The 22498-nt window shown below is 35.4% G+C and overlaps 1 long non-coding RNA gene across 1 annotated transcript in view; it reads right to left on the bottom strand.

Annotated features, from left to right (window-relative positions):
- Positions 1-22498, bottom strand: part of LOC138684991 (uncharacterized) — a 90950-nt gene that overhangs the window by 59365 nt on the left and 9087 nt on the right. The gene's annotated exons all lie outside the window — the stretch shown is intronic.

The following is a 22498-nucleotide window of genomic DNA, read 5'->3' as shown; positions in this document are numbered from 1 at the left end:
TGCTGCTGATGGGCTTGGCCTTGGTCAGCAGCAGGTCCATCTTAGAGTCGGCTGGTATTGGCTCTGTTGGACACAGGGGAAGCTTCCAGTAGCTTCTTGCTGAAGCCACCCCTGTAACTCCCCTGCTACCAAAGCCTTACCTCACAAACCCAATACACCGTATTACAATACATATCTCCACAAGAGAGCATTAGACAGGTTTCCACACATGCCAGACTGAATTGGTAGAGGTCCAGCTGACCCAGCATGGTGAAGCCTCTTAAGATCTTGCTAGCTCAGATCCAGAACCAAATTTATAAGGTTGCCCTTACTTACTTAGCATCCTTATGGGACTATAACATGTGAATGCTGTCCCATTCCTTCCATTCCTGAGCTGGCTTGCATAAGTGAGCCCTAGCACTTGCACTGCTCTCTCCAGAGCTTTTAGCTTCGGTATTAGTTTCCTTGGCACCAGCTTGAATGTCACTTAACCTACCTTAAAAGTTATCTTCAGAATATTTAATTAGATAAACTTAGTGCCATATTAGCATGCTTGGTTTTTTGAATTTAACTTTTTATCTTATTTAAAAATATAAAGTGGATAAAGAATAGGGCCTATACTTGTTTACTTCATATTAGTTAGAATTTCTGCATTCTGTGAATGCTTCCTCACTAGTTTTTCTCTACTTGCTAGACTTAATTTATTCACTTAAAAACGTAAGGCTGAATACAAGCCCATAGCTGTGCTGAATGTAATTAAACTGGCAGTCAATTAATTAGAAGTAGAATTTACAGTCAATATTCTAAAGATTAAAAACATACTTTTTTGATACCAAAACTGAGTAGAAAAACATAAAGAAAAAAAACAGTTGTCCCCTGACAGTACAAGAAGTTTCTCATTATGGTATATATGCATGGCATTTTTTAATGCTTGTTTGACTTCAGAAACCTGATGTTTTTAATACGACTAGCTTCCTTAACCTTAGCACAAAGAAGTAAAAAAGTAAAAACCTATTATTACACTCAGGTACAGAATCACAGTACAATGATACCTGGCAACAAAGAGAAGTAAATAATCAGCTCCTAAAACCATGACAATATCTGCATCTTACTGCACTGAGTTTCAGAAAATGTACCTTAGTGGGAAGGAGAGGAAGAGTGAAACATTGGTAAGACCTAGCACTCTTATTTCCAATGTGTTTCAAACCCAAAATCTTTTATACGTTCTTGCAAAAAAGAAACATGAATTAGATATGCACTTGACAACTGTCTGATTTTTTTCCTTTATTAAAATAAGCTTCATTCTGTTTTTTCATGAAACAAAACCCCATCTATTCTTTCTACTATCATTTCAACAAACTCACTACAATTCTCAGTCCAAATATTTTACTTAAGTAAAGAGAAAAATTAGTGGAATTTTAATTTCTGTATAATCATGCACACACAGATTCCATCTCCTTGCTGGAGTAACAGCCCTTAGCATCGCAGCATAATTCCTGTTGATGTGGTTACTACCTATGGATCCAGCAGAGGAAGTTTTGAGAATTATACTCAAAGGGCACGGCAAAGGTGTGAGAGAATCTGAGGGGATTAAGAGCTAGGTTTCAATTAAAATCCAGCTTCATGCAGTGCTACAACACCTTTTGAGTACAGCTCAAATAGCAAACCCAGTTACTTAATAAACTGCAGTCCAACTATCTTCTGGAGCCAGTCTATTAGCATATTTCACAGGCGAGGGAGAAAGCAATGTGGGTTTCAATGAGATCTACCTAGGAAAAGACTTGAGATTTTCGTTCAATTACACTACATACTTATTCATTGAGTTTGGCAACTAGCATGGGTAAACAGCCAAGTAGTAGAGGATTTCCACATCATATAGTTGAATCCACACACCTTATCCTGGCTACACCATTCGAATTTGAACCATAATTTCTCTCAGCTTATTAAAAGGATAGTAATATTTTCTTGTTTTGCATGTAAGTTGTAAAATCAATATTTATAAATCAAATGCCTTATGTATACAAGTGTCTGGAAAAAATTTTTGCATGCAAGGTATTTTAGCATTTCCAGTATGCTTGAAGAAGCTGCTAAGGACATATATTCTCCTGTCCCATTCTGGAGAACTGCAGAATTAGAAAACATCGGCAGATAGGAAGAAATTATTTACAGAAGGCATCCTGGATCCTACACCTACTCCCTCATCTGGATAGTGACTTTAACAAGTCACCCATCAAGACTACAAACAACTCTTCATATTATTGAGAATTTTGCCTACTCTAATCCCTCCCAATGCACAAAGAACTACCTGTTAGGGGATCTGAGAGGTTCAGATGGATGACAGGCTGCCCTTTGTAACCCAATTTATTGAGACTTTAGGAATACCTGTTGCAATTTTGCCTTAGGTAATTATGTGAGTCTCCTAATCTCCATATCATAAGAAAAAATACAAGATAGGAGGTGAAGAAGAGAATATTGGGCATGCCATTTCATAAGCTGCAGCAGGTACTCTGTACTGGACAGGAAAATAAAACTGGCAATGATTAGGGAATTAGAATATATTAAAAACTTCCAGGGACATCTGAGGTAAATAAGTTGTAATTACTGTTACCTGATGTTGTGATTTCACCATGACCTCTGGGCAAACACCCGTCCCGTAGTAAATCAGAGCCTTTAAGGACTGCAGCAGGCCAAGACCAAAGCTTTACTTCCTGCCTAAAATATGGTACAATCAGAAGCACTCTGCCTTCCAGCTCTCTGCGGAGGCACTGGTTCATTGCTGACTCATAAGGAAAAGTGCCACCTACTGAGTCACTGACATCTTTGCCAGCGGCACTCTCAGTGTCCCTTACTGACCTTGTATGCAAGTCAGAACAAGCTTGACCCTCCTTAATTTACAAGCCGCATAAGGCTGCAATGCCAAATGGTGTCCATATAATCAGCAAGGAATTACAGTAAATGACATCCCTATTCCCTTTAACCCTTAGCGATAGCACACTTGAAATTAGTCACAAATTATGTAGACATTTCTCCTTCAATTTCAAGAGATACTAGAAATTAGCCACTGCAGCTGCTAAATAAAACTGCAAACAACTTATCTACATACAAAGTCTCTAATATAGAATTATTTACATTTAAAAAGCAAATAAAAGTGCAGTTCTACAAGGCTCTTATCTCCTCACAATGCCACTTCTCTGGAAAAATACTTTTGTACTATATGTCATCAGTTAAACAAAAAAATGAGACAGAAATTTACCTAAAAGCCAAAGTTTTTATATACTTGCATATATATATACACACACACATATATATATATATATAAAAAAATATAACTTTTCATTGTGTTCAACCATGACCTGTTTGTTTATTCAATGAATGCTGACTGGTGCCCACACAAAGCTAATTTGCAGGCCTTCTTTTGTTATTTTAAACAGTCTAATATGGTGGTTATTCTGGGTAGCCATCAAATGTGTACTGCAGGAATTTTGCTATGAAATCTAAAAGTTATTACAATATACGCAATCTAAATTTTGAGTGAGCTTTACTCTGCTTTGCATTCAAAAATGCAGTGGTTAACAACTATTTATGTCAATAGTAGCTACATGACATGGTTGATAAAACCTTATGTGAAATAACTATTACAGAATTTTATCATGCTTATCCAGGAAACTTTCACGATACCTTCCTATACATAGAAAATAATACCTTTAATTAAGCATGCAAAGAATTATCAACAATGTCCATTCACACATTGAATATCTGGATCATTTGCTTGCATATATAGAAAAGCTCCTTATACATACCCTAAGAAAATAGAACAGATTTCTTATTAGTGTAAACAAGGAAAAAGTGTGTAACCTATGTGGAAATTTATTCCTCACAGCTACGGTAATTTATGTGTTCCACTACCAGTTTTAGATTAACTACTGGTTTGATGTCCTAACTGACCAATTTGTTGTAAATGAGTTTTCTTTCTTGTGGTGTTTAGCAAGCTTCTTGTCAGTTAAGTAACTCACTCATCTCTGTGAAATTGCCTCCAGGATTTTGATCACCTAGAAGGATTATTGCCCACAAATGAAGCCTGCTATTCTCTGACAACCCTATTCTATGACATATCCAATAAAATTACATTTCAGAAGCCTCCATTACCTTTATAATTCCATGTAAACATCTACTGTATATTGTTGAGTCTATAGCAAGTCCAAAGTAGTACTAAATCATTATTTAAGCATGAAGATGCACAGTTTATTTTCATCCCTAAGTTTTTTGAAGGTAAAAGGTTACTTATTATTAAGTGTAATCTTCCAACATTTACTTGATGTACCTTGGAGAAAATTGGAGAAGAATCCCTTATTTGCATGAGTATTTTGACCGTCTTATCACTAGAGCTACAAGCCATGAAATGGCAAAGTATAAATTATCAATACACAGAACATACAGTCAACTTCGTGAACAGCTCTTGTTAAATGCTTCCTCTCTGCCCCACCTGCTTTAAAATTACAGTTGGGTATCCACCAAAATAGCAATATTCCACTCAAGTATCAATTCTCAAATGTAAAATGCATAATTGGTCTATTCATGTAATAGGCAAGTAAATAGTCATCCAAAGCATTATTACTAGTGTAACTTTTAAATTTTTTACGTAGTATTTGAAGAATTAGCCCACAATCATTATCTACACAAGGTTATACATTGTTTGAGTAATACAATACAGGCCAGGTTCAACATCCACCAAAGTCAATGACAAAATTACTAAGATAATTCTTGAGCTATGATTATAAACCAGAGCTGCATCATGACTTCTTAAATAACAGAGAAACATTAATGACATTTGAGTGTTATAAATTTCCTGGAAGAGCTTGAGGAAAGGTTGATTACATAGAATTTTCTTATCCAGCTAACAGAATTTATATTTGGCCTTTGTATATTATAAGGCAGGGGGAGGTTTATTTTAAATAGTGAATGCAGATAACATCTGTTTGATAGCTTAGCTTTTTATGTGGTATTATTGAAGAATATTCTTGCTATTTTTAATATATTTGGAGTCTTATACTCAAGACACAGGTCTACATCCCACAGTTGTGTTAATAATCCCTTCACAGGTGACTTTTGCACATAAGTAACCTAGACACCCTACAAAAATTATTGCAAAGATAATTATAAAGAAAAATATACAGATCTGAAGTACATGATATACTTTCTACTACGTTCAGAAATTATTTCTATCAGATTTGGAGAGAAACTGAACAATTAAGGAAGAAACACTACTTCAATTTTTATAAAGTTGAAGCTTATTTACACATGCAAACTCATATCTTTTAATAGAAATAGAACTATTCAGTCTGCCGTTTGCAGGCACATGCATCTTGAATATATAACTACTGGCCCTTTTCACATAGACAGTTAGATGAAGAGGTTTTTTCCTCAGCAGGATATTAAAGTCTCACCATCATTCACGTACAGTAGACAGTCATTTGTCAAAACTAAATAAAAATATTTGCCCCTTAAAAATGCAAATTTTTAATATCTTACTGTCCTATATTCCAGCAGTAAATGAAATACATTAATGTTTTAAATAGTAATTAATTTAGAAAGTCAAGTGGCTCTGAAGCAAGAACCCACTCAGGCTTAAAAGCAGTCTACGCTAAAAATGCAAGAAGATTAATAGACTTACTGAATATTAATTCCATAAGATCATACTATGATCATGAAGCTTATGATGTTATGACAATCTACACAATACTAACTGTAATTTTTCAATCAATATTTCTCCTTCAAATCCATAATTTCATGTTGGAGTACAGCATCTTTCTTTTAACCAACCAGTTTTTACCTAGTGAAAGTCATGGGAAATATTTTCACTAGATACACTTACTAAATACTAAGCACAAGAGGAATGCTGAAGAGGGTTTAAGAAGCTAATCTTAGGCCTTAGCAGTTCACCCAGGATAAAGCATACAAACTACTGATCTTAAACAGGTAAATTCAGAGAACTTAAGAAGTGCTTCCTGCTCATGTGACTGAAAGCTAGGAATTGTTTTCCTCCAAAATTTAAATAAGTGGAACCAAGCCTGGTACTAAAAAAACCAAGAAATACAAATTAAATTTATTTCATACAATTGAAGTCAAGGACAGGAAGGTGACTTTATTCTCTAGAAGAACTCATATCAGAATCTTCTTGGCATCTTTACATCTAACAAGCAGATGACTAAATAACCCCACAAGCAACATGTAAGGCTGTGCAGGTTTCCTGGCAAACCATGGAAAGAGTTGACTAAATCCAGGAAGCAGACTTTAAAATTTATAAGTGGACTTCATGATCTAGGTCTGTTTTGCAGGTGCTGATCTCTCACCTCAAACTCTGGCTATTCAGTTCATAAACAAATGCCTCTCCACTGTCTTGTGTTTGCGTGAAGTTTGCACACTCTTACTTTCTGTAATTGTTTAAACAATTGATTACGTGGCTCCTTATTCAAATGTCATTTTGATTTTAATTTCTTAAGACGTTAGGTGCACTTTTAGTTACAGACGCATCTGAAGAGATGCATTTCAATTTCTACATATTCAAAAGACTTAGATGTGTTCTTAAATAACTTGGGAAATTGCAGCATTTTTTCTGTCTGTATTTTCAATTATCAATTATTTCAATTAGTATCTGCTTGAGGAATTTCCCAATTTTCATACTGAGTTTGATACAGAATCATTCTATCTTCTTACATATTTTTCTGACCATGTTACAATTTCAATTAAGTGGATAAAAATGAAGAAATCAATTTGCAACATAATTAACCCAAGTCTCTTAATCATAGAGAGAAGAGTACTATAAAATATGGAGTATCTTCTTGATTGCTGATTATAAGTGATAAACAGAATCTAAATAAATTATTTTTTCAAATGTACTTCAATACTTCTCATATTTCTTAAAAGTACTCTTGTTTTCTGATCTCTAAATTATTTTTATGACCTGACATAATGATTAACTTTTAAATCATACATTGTAGAAGTAGAGTCTGTTCAAGCAAAATAAAATGGAATAGGCATGCACAGAAAAATAATAAAATAAGCTTACACATCATCATTGGCAAAAGAGAAATTTTGTGCCACCTACCTCTCCATCTTTCTATCAGCCAATAGAGTCATATGTAAAAAAAAAAAAAAAAAAAAAATCTGTTGTCCGTACACAATATGAGTGGGTCTGAAAAAGCGATACAGGTGTGCAGGCATCAGCGTCTAGTGCTGTTGTGGCCAAGTCCTGTCTCACATTCACTTGCCATTCCAGAGACATGCAGGTCTCCTGAAGTTTGTGCTCTATCTGCCAATTCCATGCAGATGTCTTGGATATCCTAGGGCTTCTCAAATGGCTGTAGATAGCCAAGACACCTCAGTTTTTCTTATAATCTTTAAAATTATGCTATTATATTTACCATTTAGTTCCTAGCACATTAATATGACTCTTTGCCTAGTTATGTAAACCATGAGAATCTTTAGCTTTTTTATTGCTGCTATTTATAAAGATTACACCATTTCTGTTGATGGAAGAAGAGGCTTCCAACCTATTTTGCACAAAGATTTGCTCAATTTGACAAATGAAATAAGAATGCAGTTGGAAGTGTATACTATTTGTTAAGTACTTGGTGACAAAGCTCTATACTGTGAGGACATCTGGGTCTGTCAAAACCAGCCGGAGGTTATATTGTTAGCAATACATAATTATTTTCCAACTTACAACAGCCATCTCTAACAGGACCAGCCCTGAATTTCTTGCACATCAAAAGTTTATCATCTGCAGGACAAGCTTTGGTATGGAACATATTAATGAGAAGATACCTTAGAAAAAGTGAGATTTTTTTTTTTTTTATTTAAGGGATATTTGAGTTCAAGATGATGCTTATCGAGAGTCTGCTCAGGTACCATTTGTGGGGGGATCAACAGAAGTTTCTTTGCTGGATCAGCTTTTTACAGCTCATTCTGTTCCCATTGGAAGTGAATACAAACTTTGCCACTGACTCTCCTGTGAATATGATGAAGTACCAGATATAAGGGAGAACTGCTATTCTTTCTCAGTCATGAAACCAGCATCATTTCACCGTAAGGGCTGTACAAAGAAGAGGTATATAAAAAGAGAACAAAGTAGGATCAAATGTGCTATGAAATCCACATCTGGACAACTCCTAGTCCATTACAGTCTTTTCAACAGAGCTGTTTCTTCTTTGTCAAATCACAGAAAGCAGGAAATATTGCTGATGGATTGCAAACCCCCACAGCTTCCCCTGTATTTGGCGTCAGTAGTGTTACAAAAGGATTTCAGAGAAAATTGAGATGGGGTGAGCAGAGTCACTACAGCCCAACTAATGTATAGCCTACCAAAAATCTTTTAACTGTAAAGCATTTGGTATTTGGCCTATGGTTCATAAACTATGGCCATGACTGTTGCCATTGCAGTATTTTAATGTATTTTTTCAAGATTTAATTAAAGAATATGATTGAGTTATTTACAAATTTTCCTTTCTAATGTCATGGAGCATAGTTAACCCATTATCAAGCAAGATACTGCTGTGTCATCATCATACCTATTCTATTACTCCTCAGTTTTTAAGTCATCCCTAATTTAAAAAGTTCTAAACAACAGTAATCAAGAAACAGAGAAGATAGGTGATAGGACTTTTTAGTTTTGATCCAATGAGAACTGTAAGATTTACTCTAAAGGCTATGAACTATTCTGACTGCCTCCAAATAGACTACAGAATGATTCATATTGTGTATGATATTTCTTAAAAGTCAAAGGCAGGAAATATGCTTAGGCTTATAAAAATTTACAATCTTGCATCCATTATTTTTGTGAACATGATTAGTTTACCAAGTCTCCACAGTACAAGTCCAAACTGAAATGAAACATATATTTTGCTTAACTAAAGTCTCATTACTCATCTAATTGCAATGGCCACAAGCTTGAAAGCTAGCAAAGGCCTCCAATTTCTACTAGCTTCACTAAATACCGCACCTTAACTCAGCTTTAGACAGGATAAGATCCTTAAGGAATTCTACAGTGTTTGACAGTTCCAAGATTGCAGTCTTCCTTTTGAAAATATCTGAAGAACCGTGCTTTAGTTGTTTTCCACATGGCCTCATGCTACACAAATCACAAAGCAATCTTTTCATTCCCACTGGATACATGAAATGCTATCATTATTAGTTACTAAAATTAACTGTTGGACACTATCATGTTCTTTAAGAAGGCTGAAAATACGATCTTCGTTCCCCTTTAACTGCAATATTCTGAAGTGCAAAAATTAAACAAGAATCAAAGAAAAGCATTAGAGGAAAGGAGAGTAAACAAAGAGCTACTCTTATTGATGAATGAAAAATAGCTTGATTCACTATCATAAGAATGGTAACTATGAATGAATTGTGTTTACTTTACACTTACAAACTAGATGTTTTAATAGGACTTAGCCAAATAACACCTTAGATCAAAGCTTGCGACATCATACCTTTTAAAAAGTTATGCTTGGTGGTTTTTTCTTTTTTATTCCTATCATCAATTATCTTTCTCCACAGTCCTCCTTCCACCTCTGACCATCATTCATTCATTGCACATGGTCTTATACTCCATATAAAGTCCCCATAAGAGAAAACAGTGCATTCATCAGTGAATGATCACATTCCAAGTCCTCAATGAAGCTGAATTCTATAATACAAAAGCTTTTTTTAATGTTATAATTTGTCTGCTGTCAGTACTCCTGTGTCATGGAATCAACTTTTTTTATTTTGGCTTCTAGTTAATGAATTTATTTCCTAATGTCTTCCATTGTTCTCCTAAGATTTGTTTTAAAGCTAATTATCCCAGGTATTTTAGCAAACAAAACATCAAGACTGAGGTTTTAACTAAGTCATTATCTGAAAGCTAGCTAAGGAAAAGAGAAAGACATCCTTTCTTCTGTAACCAGCAGCATAGAAAGGAAAGTGCATGTGCTTTCCTCACTCCTCTCTTTGCAGTACCTCTGGTCTTGTCATCAAAATAAAGTTGTTCCTTTTCCTCTTCGCTCACCATTTTCCCCAAAACCAACAACAGAATGAACATCATCCAGGTCAACTTTGCTATGAGAACTGCAGTGACAGAAGATGGCTACCCGAGCCTTAAAAATGCATAGCTCAATCTTAATCCTATGCTAATCCTTCATGAGGACAGGTATATTCTTTCAGATGGAAAATGGCAACCTGAACTGCATTAAAGAAACTTTCATCTCTCTCCCTGAGTGTACAGCACCCAATATTTTGCTCTGCACTTTTTTGTTCAAGAAGTTAAACATCAAAACTTTCTCCTCTAGAAAATAAATGCAAAATAGGAAATAAGAAAGAGGGCTGTGGGGAGCAATAAAAGGACAGAGTCCCCATTTCCCATCTAAGACATTCTCATTCTCTGATTATGCCTCAACGCATTTTTATTTCATCCTCCCTTAAAAAGAGTGTGTGGGGGGTTACTAGCCTGCATCATTAAGATGGGGGGTGGGGGTGGTGTTTAAAGAAATGTGCTATATTTTACCATTAACTGATTTTAAAGGCACATCCTCTTCCAGCTTCCCCACCTTCAGTTTAATTTTGACAAACAAGATGGATCAAAGGAGAAAAAAAAAAATCAACCCAAAACTTCCAAAACTGAATGTGACCTTTGCAGATAACATCCTGTTTTACCAGCTGCTTCATCAACATCTGTGCACCTAGGAGTATGGAAGTGTAAGACACTCTGAAGGACACATTTAATGCTACTTTTTATTCCACTATAGTAAAAATTCATTATGAGATTAGAGAAAAAAAGACTGTGGGAAAAACAGTCTATAAACATTTGATTGGTATTATGATACAGCACATTAATATCTTTAATGGGAAAAAAATTAAATTGGGGCAATAAAAGACTTTTTATTCCCTCCGTAACACCTCCGCATAACTTGACCATCTGTACATTGATAAACAAGTAAAAATACATGAATGTGTTGTGCCAAGGGACTTACAGATTTGTAGTAGCTGACTACATCGGCACCATGTTGAGTACACCCCTTGGACATCCTTTAGCTGTGCACAAGCAGTCAAAGCTTAATATTTCTCCCTTCAACTGTTTCAGAGTCATGCTGACTTAACCAACCAAAGAGTATGTGTATTTTCATAAAACATTTCTCTGACCTAAAACAAAACATGAAAAGAAATCAGGATAGTTTGAGGAGAAAAGAATTTCAAATTATCTTTCCTTGCTAAAGATGCTACTACATGTCCACTCAGCTCAAAACATGCAAACTTGTTAAGCATTTTTCTCTCACCTCTCCACTTTTTTTTCTTTGAATAAGCTATATGTACTCTTAAGAAAATAATTTGAAGATTACTGTTGTGTGCAAGATGTACTAGAAAACAATGTGCTTTGTACATAAAATCTAAACCTTCAGATTTTGTCTAAGTTCATATTCCATTTTTAATATAACATTTCACATCCAGGTTCTCCAGCCTTGGAAGTATGGAATAAGATATCAAATATACTTTGCATCAGCACATGTAAAGGGAAATTTGGAAAATAGCATTCCATCTAAGACTTGTATTTATTTACCTTTGTCACAAGTGAGCCTCTAAAAATAGATTGCTATGGTCATCGGTGGCAGAGCTGGAAAATTAAGCATATTACCAAAAGCTGAACCCTATGCTGAAGTCTATTTTGCACTCAAAATTTCACCTCTTTTTTTTTTTGGAAAAACTGTATGACATTCTCTTCTCAGAACTCAAAGTAACTTCAATGGAAAATAAAAAGAGACCAAAAATGGAAAAATATTTATGAATATTTTAAATGGCTCTAAACCAGAAACTATAATAATTCCTTTTCTTCTAGATTCACAGAAGAATATTTTTACTAGGAAAACTATTTCTATACAGACTTGAACTGAGGCTTTCACCAATGCAGTGGTGAGAGATAGTTACTGTAAGTGAATGTTAAAGCTTGGGCTGCATTATGCACTCCAGCAAACCGCAGGTTATCAGGAGCATCTCTAATCTCAGTATTTTTCCCCATATAGTCCTTCTAGAATTTCATACTCATTCCGCATATAGTAAGGACTAGAGCCAAGCAGGGAAGATTCTCAATATCCTTTTTTGAAGGAGGAAGAAAGTGGCCCTTTTATGTCTTTACACAGTAGTCCTGTTTTTACTGGGCCTGAGTTACCCTATGTTGCCTAAAAATTTCTGACTTTACGGCTGAAATTAGAACTGCAAAATCCTGAAAACCAGGGGCACAGTGTGTCCTTAAGAATAGAGAAAAACATCAAAAGCTAGTACACTTTGTGCCAACTTAAATGTTTCAAGTACAGATATCTAACCACAGAAAAGTTAATCTATGCTAAAAGAACAAGCAAACAAAAAAATTAAGTGTATCCACAATCCAGGGGTTGAAATTTATTCACTGAAGTAAGAAGTCCCCAGCCCCTGATACTGCTTTGGCTTTCTTCCCTTTTGATCTCAATGTGAAACAATTTATAACATCAAAATGGTGTTATATTTCAGAACTTTTTTTTTTTTTAAGTGTAATGCCAGCATTCATAGTAATTATAATTTGCTTTTCAAACAATCTTTGAGAAGAAAAGCATCTTAAAATTATCATAATAAATCCACTGGAGGATTATTGTTGCACTGCAATATCAAAGAATTTAGGATGCATTGAAGATTTATTGTCATATGAAACATCAAAGTGTTAATGATATTAATCTGAGACTGGGTGTTCTTCCTTTGATTAGATGCTATACATCAGCCTGACAGTCTTAATACTTTCTGGTTAGACTGATAAACGAAATCAATTTTAAGTTACATTACTCAGTATGCCTGCTAGTTAATTTAGAAATAAAATTATTTCCCTATAAATTTTAAATGATAAACTATAGATACGTAAGCACTGCACAACCGTTCATTTTGCAGTGTGGATTGTATTATGAAATGGGATTAAGAAACGTGTGCAACTCCCCCCACAACAGGAGAAAATTATGGGAGTTATTCTTCTCAGCTGATGTTCCTCCTTCTAAGAAATATTTCAGTTCAAAGTGATCAAGACATTTAATATTTGAATAAGCTTACTGATTTAAGTAACTATAGTATTCATATGCTTACAGCCAGGCACATGTAGACCACATATGCCTCACTGACTGAACATGCAGGACTTGCAAGTCTATGATTATGCTGGAAAAAAAACAAAACAAAACAAAACAAACTTTAAAACACATACCTAAGTGAGCTTTTCAGCACAGATGTAAAAAGATATGTACATTGTTGCTCCATCTGGTCTCTATTACCAGATGGGGCAATACAAAATTATAGAAGAAAACTCATCAAATCTTTTGCTCACATGGCTAACACTTAAGACTGCAGCATTATTTAGACCTTGATGACCTTCAAAACTGAATTGTTTACCAGCAGCTTTATCTGATGCTTTTTAGCACTCAAAACCAGCAAAAACAATCACATCTGTTTTCAAAGATGAAGAGTCCTTGCTAATTCTTCATTTATCCTTGCCAAAAAACCTCGCAAACTAAGCTTTATATTGTAAATGGCTAAGCAAAAGGAGAGCACAAATTTTTCCTAAGAGCTATATGCAAATAAAACCACTTAATACATTCCAGATTACTTCATGCATACCAAACCTGGCAAAGCAGGCATGAAAACGTTCACGCCTAGGCACAAAGTATTTGTACTAAGAAAGGCAATCTTTCACTTACACATCAGTATAAGTTAATAAAAATCTTTCAACAGCGTCCTCAGTATTTTTCAGTTTTCAGATATACGTTTAAATAACTATCCATCAAGAATCCACATATACATAGATCAGACACAGCAATAATAAATGAAAAACTGACTCTCTGAAGGAAACAATTTAGTTCAGACTATGCAAGATAATGCAAACAAAATTAAAAGCAATAACTAGAAACAAGCATTATTTTCTCTTTTCATCAAGAGCCGATTACAATCCTTTTAAGAAACCAGCATGATCTACACAGTTTCCATTGTCCTATGTAAGACATAATGGCATTCATGACGTGTGGATTCGTGACCTGCTTGGACATGCTATGGCAGGTAGAACTGAGCAAGCGTGGGAGTTATCTGTAGCATCTGTTAAGTCACACATAGAACACATGCTCAAAATGTAAATTTTTGAAGGCAAATACACATTGTCACTGCAAGACCACACACGTTATTTATGTTTCCAATACATGTTTCTACACATGCTGTCATGCCATGCAATTTGTACCAAAACAAAGAAAAGCTACAATCGGATGACTTCAGAGAATGACTGCTGATTTAAAAGGTTAATTAATCTACCATATCAGCACCTAGGCAGGTTAGTGAACTCTGATGCATTTTCCTTTCACTAATGGAATAAAATAACATGCTGACAGAACTGGTTGAGAATACTAATTTTTTCCCTCTTTCATAAGGTTATTTAATTTGACTTTTACATGACCCAACTGAGAAACACAGTATGAAGTGAGGCATTCCTTCTCTAAATAAACTATGACAAGGAGAAGAAAAAAAAGTTGTTTAGAAAGCAACACACCCGTAAACTATTAGCTTTTTGCCATCAGCCTTTGAAATTCCTATTGAACAGAGGACTAGGATCACAGAAAGAAAGAAGGCAGGCAATTCCATATTCAAAATTAAACCTAAGAAAACAAAGGGGGATCCAAAATTTCAGATTCATAAATTTTATGAAGTTCAATTCTCTAACAAAAAGATACAAGTTTTCTAAATCACTGTGCGGTAAGAAACACATGTTCTAAGAGTTTCCCACCCCAAAGACAAAATTGCAGTCCTGCCACATGCACTACTGCAGATCCTGTCTGCTACAAATAACATGCCACAGTGGTATTAGATAGAACATGACAATACCTAATGTTTGCATACATCCAAGACTCCACAGGAAATGCCTTTGACTTCTGAGATTATGAACACCACACTTCTTTGAACAGAACGACCAGCACGGTATTCTTAACTGTACAAGCAGGCAGCAGCAGCAAGACAACCAGGAATGAAAGAAAATTCAAAACACAGCCTCACAGAGAAGCTACCTGCCATCTCTGTATTACTTTCATTAAAAGATGTCACAGACCAAGATATTTGTTATGAGATGCTGTTCAGAAAAGTACTCCATATGTAAAATTCCATTTAAATGATTGCATGGAGAATCTGAATATACTGTAATTACAGTAGAAGTTTCCAATTACAGTAGAAAATTAGACATTTAGCAGTACTGAGCAAATGAAAAACTGTTTATCATATATAATATTTAAAAGTATTTTTTTGTAATAGACTAGTATCACGCTGCCCTGCTTCATCGGGCAAAAACCAAATAGTTCGGTATAACAATGTCTCATAGTATGCCTGCTCAACTCTGCAGCATAATACTAACTACAGAATTTTCTTTTAAAATTGTCCTGGTTTTATTATTATCACTCTGATATCACTCATTAACTGCAACTCATGGAAATCAAAATAAAGCTGCCTAAATTAACATTAATATTGCTTTAATGTTGGTTTAAGAAAAACAACTCCAAAGAGCTTCACATACTCTGAATTCACATTTAAGTGATATCAGCAGATCCTTTTTGCCAGTATGCAGATATAAAACTTGCCTGGATCTAGTTTATAATAATATAAACTAGTAATATACTTCTGTATATGTAAAGTAACATACTTCTGTAAATGACATAACTTTGGGTACAGATAGGAACTTCTGTATCTAACTGTGCTGCCAAGAACTTATGGGAATTGCAGTGACTGAAGACCTTCTGCAGCTGGACAAAGTCTGACAGTTTGTGTCCACCAAAAAGCCAGAGCCACAGAGGTGGACTTAACCTAACATGTCTGGCTTCAACAGGCTTAGCAACTCAACCTAGGTGCTGCACCAACAACAGCTCCTCAACTTCTGGTCCAGACCTGACCTCAAGCCAGCCACCTGGAAGCACCATGGGCAGCAGGAAGTTGCACACAGAAAACACCTTTAGATATCTACCAACATTTCCTAAATTGCTATGAGGAGGTCCAAATACCAAACCCAATACACATTTCTGGGACTCTGCATAGTTTGGATGCCATCTACAGCTTTATGTTTCAAGACAAGTGTACCAGGAGAAGACTTTGCCCGAAAAAAAATTTTGGCTTATATTTTCTAGAAACCACAAGTTTCCCCAGCCTTCCTCAGAAGTTCTTCCATACTCCCAAATGCCACCAAAAGTGGGAGACATCTGAGCTACAGTTTGCTTATTCAGGAAGGCATGATAGATTTTTTCCAGATAACACATTCAGATAGTCTTTGCTGAATACAGTAGGATTTCTGACTACAATTACTCTTACTCCAATGCAAAAAAGATAATATGTTGCAGATTTAGACATTATTGCAAGTTCTGTCTTTTAGGATCTCTTAGGATCAGAGTTTTCCCAAGAATGCCCAATCATTCACCTGCAGCAACAGTCTTTTGAACTCCCTCTCACAGTCAGTTTGAATTGGCCTTGGTTCATCTTGGACCTAAACAAAACCCCTGGTAGCAAAAATGAAGACTAAATCAAAACGCACACTCTTCTTTTTCTGCTACCAACTTCCTCTGAATCTCTTCATTACTCTTTGGACACTCCTCTATCAACCTCATTTTCTTTTTCTGTATCAAGGAAAAAAGGGATGGATCCTCATTCAGTTGGAGCATCTTCAGACCTAATTTCAGTAGAACAACTCATGCTTTATTGTCACCTGTTTTATTTAATTCCAATAAGAGACAATGCAACTCGCTTCAGAAGGTGGTTACTGAGTAAGTAGTTACTCCAATTCATACTCTCAAACAAGCTGGTTCTCACAAATGCTTCAAAATAAAACACATCTGAAATGAGAGTCTAGTGGCTTATTCCAGTGTTTAAAAGTATGCATGTGAAAAACTTCTGTTATCATTAAGGAAAAAAAGTTTAAATACATTAAGGGAACGTGTGCATATTTCCCTTTATTTTCCAATATAGTTCAGAATACATATATATATACACACACAGCATGTACCTATATGCATCAAGTTATAACACACAAAATGCTGTAAACTGGATGAACCCATAGAAAGTGTACCAAAAGCAGACAGAATTACTAATGCTTTGATCTTAGATCTCAAGTCTTATTCTTAAAACACGCAGTCAACAATAGTATTTGATAACATGGTTCAAAAGTATATCAAAGTAAAATATATTCTTTTATTTCCTTTTAAATCAGCTACAAAACCATCTAGATTCATTCCAACTAGATATAATGCTTAAGAGATTGCAGAGTACTCAATGTGAATGTATGTCTATATTGTGTTACTGGAGACGCTGCTCATTTTCTTAAATGAGACACGTGTATTATAGGAACATCTCTAGGGTCAAGCAAAAAGTTCCCCTTATCTTTCTATGTATAAGAATTCAGGCTAACCTTGAGCTTCATTCATGGATATACTTCTGTTTAATGGTATTTTTCTTCATTTAAAGTTAAAAGAATCATCTTCATCTCTATGAAGATCAGATCAATCTCAGATGCTATTTATGACACTGAAATTCTCATGACTACATCACTCCCAAGTTACAGCAGTGTTTCTTCAACAAATATCGAGCTCCTCCCTTTACAAAAGATACCCAAGGGGTCCTGATAAAGCTGTAATTTAGACATGCCCAGATGTACAGAAAACTAGATTGTTTTAAAGGTAGAGCAGCATGGCATGGTCAATATTTCATTAGATCATGAGACAAAACATCTTTTGTTGGTGTTCTGTTTGATCGGTTGGTTTTGTTTTGTTTTTTTATTGCATGCTCATCCATTGCCCAGCTAGATGACAATGCACAGGTTACTTCACCTTTCTGTACTTGTAGAATAGGGACATCTCTGCTGCCTTGTGTTGTAAAGCACTGGCAGATCAATTGATACTGTCTTAAAAATGGGTCTCACATAAGAAATGGAGCATTGCCATGCTAAGATTTTCTCAGATGTAGACATTTTGTTATTATTACAATTCCTTAGCTTTTCTACTCCTGTAGCTACTAAATTGGAACTTAACCAAGATAAACATAGAACACCTTAGGACACTATATATAGTCAGAGAGAGGATGTGTCACGTATGTCACTATACATAGTGACAGAGAAAGATTCTACAGAGCATTTCAAGAAATATTTAAAGCATGGCCATGTCTGTATCTACAAATTCAGTTTCCATTCTTATATTACTGATATCCTTATACTGACAGAATAAAGTAGACAGTAACTGCAGTATCATCTTGCACTAGCTCTAAACTTTTCTTTCACTTGCGGAAAAGCTGTTTACTGCCATCTTCAGGAGTGCCCGTTTGTCCTAACCTACAACAGATTGTTCTTTACAGTATGGACAGAGCCATTACCAAAGATGGAGGGAATCAAGTGTCCTCTACCAAAGGTACAATAAAAACAAAGCTAACAATACCTTTTTTCTCCTTGCTAACTAGACCTAGGTGAAGCATTTCTGATATAAAACCAAGATCAAACTTCATGGAATTACACCAAAGATTTAAAGAACTGAAAACATTTTTCATTTTGGAGTCAATTATACAGACACTATTATTTCCAATACAGTCAAAATACAGGAATGTCAGAAACTTCATAAGAAAGAGCACGGACTCCAGTACTGTTGAGGATTTCTTGGCTGGGCGAGGGCACGTGAGCAATCCAGCCATTAGGTGGGAACAAAGCATAAGTTTACAAAGTGCTGGAGTGGACAAGGACGCTGTGTCCTTGTACGCTGGAAAAAAGGAAGATAAGAAGAGTCTGACAAACAACTCCTGGATGCCGAAGAATGAGATAAGAAACTGCTGGACACCTCGTGAAGAAGCTTGCACAGCCAACAGAGGATAAGATAGCATCACGTGAAATGGGGTATTGTACCAATTAGAGTATTGTATAAGGCGCGTGCATAAGCGCATAAGGTATATAACTGTGTTAAAAGCTGTAGTAAATGGGCTTCACTTGATCACATTGGTCTGTGTGTGATGTCCCCTGTGGATCCTCCGCAACACAATACAGTACTTATGACATTTCTTAAGCCAGCCTGAACTCTAATACAGTTGAGATTCACTTTTTTAAGACAATAAAACTTTGAACTTATACACAAAACAGCATCCTGCTCGGCAGAATTTTCTGACAGAAATTTAGTCCACAAACGTGCTGAAAAAGAAATCTTGAATACTTTCATTCTACATACGCAGTAAGAAATATTTCTGCTGCACTAAAAAGAAAAAAAAAAATCATTAGAGAGAGCCACTTATGCCACACAAGGTAGAAGTAAAATCTCATATAAGATTGCACCCAGTTAGCATCTATACCATATAAGGGTTACCGAGTGCAGAAGGTGCATCGAAGCGGAGAATGAAGAATCCTTGCTTAATTGCAAGCAGTGTATCTTGCAAGAAAAAGCAACAAAATGTTTTATTATTTCTTTTTTGTCATATCCTTTTAAAAGAAATGAAAAAAAGCTGCAAGTGACTAAGAAAATAAATCAAAGTAGAGGAAGGATGTCCTATTATATTTTTAGTAACTGCTAATAAGCTCAAATATAGGAGCTCCCCCAGGTCTCAATGTGAGACCAGCAGAATTCTAATTCCTATGGGCAATTATTAATTTATACTGGCAGCTAAGTGTGTATACACTAATCACACATACAATTATACATTACATTTTATGCATTCCAATTAACAAATTAGTCTCCAGAATTTTGAAACATGTTTATGATTTCTTACTACTTTTTCTGAATGCTTTTAGAGGAAGTTTGGTGTCCAATATGGATGTCACCAATACAGACATCAATAGCACAAGAGTGGGTTAATGTGACATAAAAAAATTCAAGTAAACTTAGTTGAACAATAGCAACTAAAGACAACTGCCTGAGCAATTCCATATTGATGCACTCCAGATTTGTGACAGCTCACTTAGGCAGAGCTAAAAGAGGCACAGCTCTTGACTAATTTCTTGCTATGGCAAGAACTATTGCAGGAAGAGGGCCAGGAACACAAATTCCTGTAATAAAGAAACAGAGTAACTACACAGATTATGGATAAGAGTTAATGGCTGCACTTTACACATTGGAGCTCATTTCAGGAGCCTGACACTCTGTAGGACAAAGTCTGGCTCCTAGGCTTACAAGTGATTCTCAGCTTTTGGCTAGGAAAAAAAAGCAATTAGCCTGTGATGTAAAGAATGTCATGCTAGTATAGTTTATTCCCATCTTGAATCCAAATAACTTGCATATAACTAACTTACAACTTCCCAAATGATATCCAGATTTAATGGAAAACAATTTACTGCATCTCTACTATAAATGTTATGGTTTTTTCCCAGCTGCACATTAGTTATAAATTGAGACTCTAATTTAGCTCCAATGTCCAGCCTTTTCAAAGTAGAGTTCCATTTACACTCAGGATTTCCATCTTAGGTTTATACATAGGATGTAAAAATAAGTATATAATGCATTCAGTTCCCTTCATTTTTATATACTAAAATTAAAAAAATAGACTCCAACTTTGTGACCATTGGAGATATGCTCTTCAGAGAGTCACATTTCCTCCATTTCTTGACTGTTCACTCTCTCTCCCCTTGATACTCTTCCCATTTTTTTCAAAATCCTTTTATAGTGATTTAACTATTTAATTGGGATGTCACCAATACTGGTATCAAATGTCCTCCCTGCTACAACTGAGTTCTCCACTGCTTATGCATTTAGCATCACTTGGGTCATATTTGCCAAAGTGTCACACCAAATATTCATGTGGAATTTTTAAGTATTGCTCAGAAAGTAGCTTGTGACCAAAGAAAGCCATTTTTCATAACCAGTTTTCTTGTTTCCAAAAAAAAAAAAATTATACTGGGCAGTAAGAAAACATTTTATATTAGCACAGCTCACTAAATTGTGCAATTACTCTGCATAACTGCCTCATCTTTCTCATTTACCAAACCATTTATTTTTGTCATCCATAATATTTATCATAAAACGTTATAATTATTTCCAGTTCAACAATGAAAATATTCAGAGAGGTCCTCTGCTGGTCTTTGCAGATGATCATGTTTCCCCACAGACACCTACTTTCGTGATCCCTTCTTAGTCAGTTCTTAACACCATTTAATAAAAATATAGTAAAAGTACCAGAGTAGTTTCAGCTTTGTAAATTAGGAATTCACATATTATTTAGACTTTAGGGAAATTTATGAAACAGTTTAACCTTTAAATATCAGAATTTTTTCCCCCCTAAGTCCACCATGTTCATAAAACTCCCTTCTCTGCAACACCAAATGCTGCTACTATCTCTAATATTCATTAGCTTATAAAGGGTAGTCCTCCAAAGAGCTTATAAACCCAATACCACAGACACTGGATCACCATAATTTTGGAAGCATTTGATTTTGCCATCTCAAATGACACTTAAACCAGATGTCTCAAAATTGCTATGGTATCAGGAGCTGACAAACGTAATTTGTAATACATGAACCCTAGACAAAAGCTACCATTTAATTCTTAAAATTTATTCATATTTTAAACTCTGATTAAAAGTACCTCCTTAATTATTTATTCTTTCATGTTTAGGGAATGTTATCCTCTAATAGAATTTTGAATTTAATATACAATTCTGTAGAGAGATAATTTTCTAGGATTCTTCTATAGAGAGAGTGCAAGCTCTGAGAATCCTAAAGAGAACACTTAGAATTCCACAGCCATAGTTAGGAAGATGTACAAACATGAAACACAAGGGTTACAGCATACTTCCCAGAGCACAAACCTCGGAAAGGCAACACCATCCAGTACATAACATGGTTATTCCAGACATGGAGTTGATGCTACCCTAGTGCAAATCCAGAGAAAACAGTGCTGCTGCCTCTGGAGACACCTCCCCTCTCCTTCACATCCCTGTATTAGTACTGGTCATGTTGCCAGTACAATATATGTGGTTCCAAGATGAACATGAAAAAAAAAAAAAGGAATAATGTGCAGGTTTACATCCCTTTGGATCTTTCCCACTAAACCTGTCTCTGAATCTTGCAGTCTTTGAGATTACTTTGTTGAATTCTCACTCCTTTTGTTATATAACAAGAAGCTATCCATTGTCATTTATTTTCTGTCCCTCATTCCTGGTGTGAAAAGACCTTTTTTAAAGGTAAAATTTACTTAAAGGATTAATATAACTATGGCAACCACATGACTTCTCAGGAATTTGACTTGCAACCTGTGAACCATTGTAATTATTCTGTAAATGGCAGCAGAATTTGATGGTACAAGCTACACAGTTTTCTGGGCAATTTACTTTGAACATGGGGGAATTCTGACACCTTATGGCTGCTCTTGTATATGACCTATGATAAATCCTTAATAAGCACAGCCCCAGAGTTAGCAGAAGAAAAATGACCAGCTTAAATGCTACTTGGATTCCTGTAAGTTACCTTACACTTTCACACACTTGGCAGAGAGTCCCTTGATGCTCAAAT

Source organism: Haliaeetus albicilla, chromosome 4, assembly GCF_947461875.1.
Source record: "Haliaeetus albicilla chromosome 4, bHalAlb1.1, whole genome shotgun sequence".
Taxonomy (NCBI): Eukaryota; Metazoa; Chordata; class Aves; order Accipitriformes; family Accipitridae; genus Haliaeetus; species Haliaeetus albicilla.
This window is presented reverse-complemented; position numbering and strand designations above follow the sequence as displayed.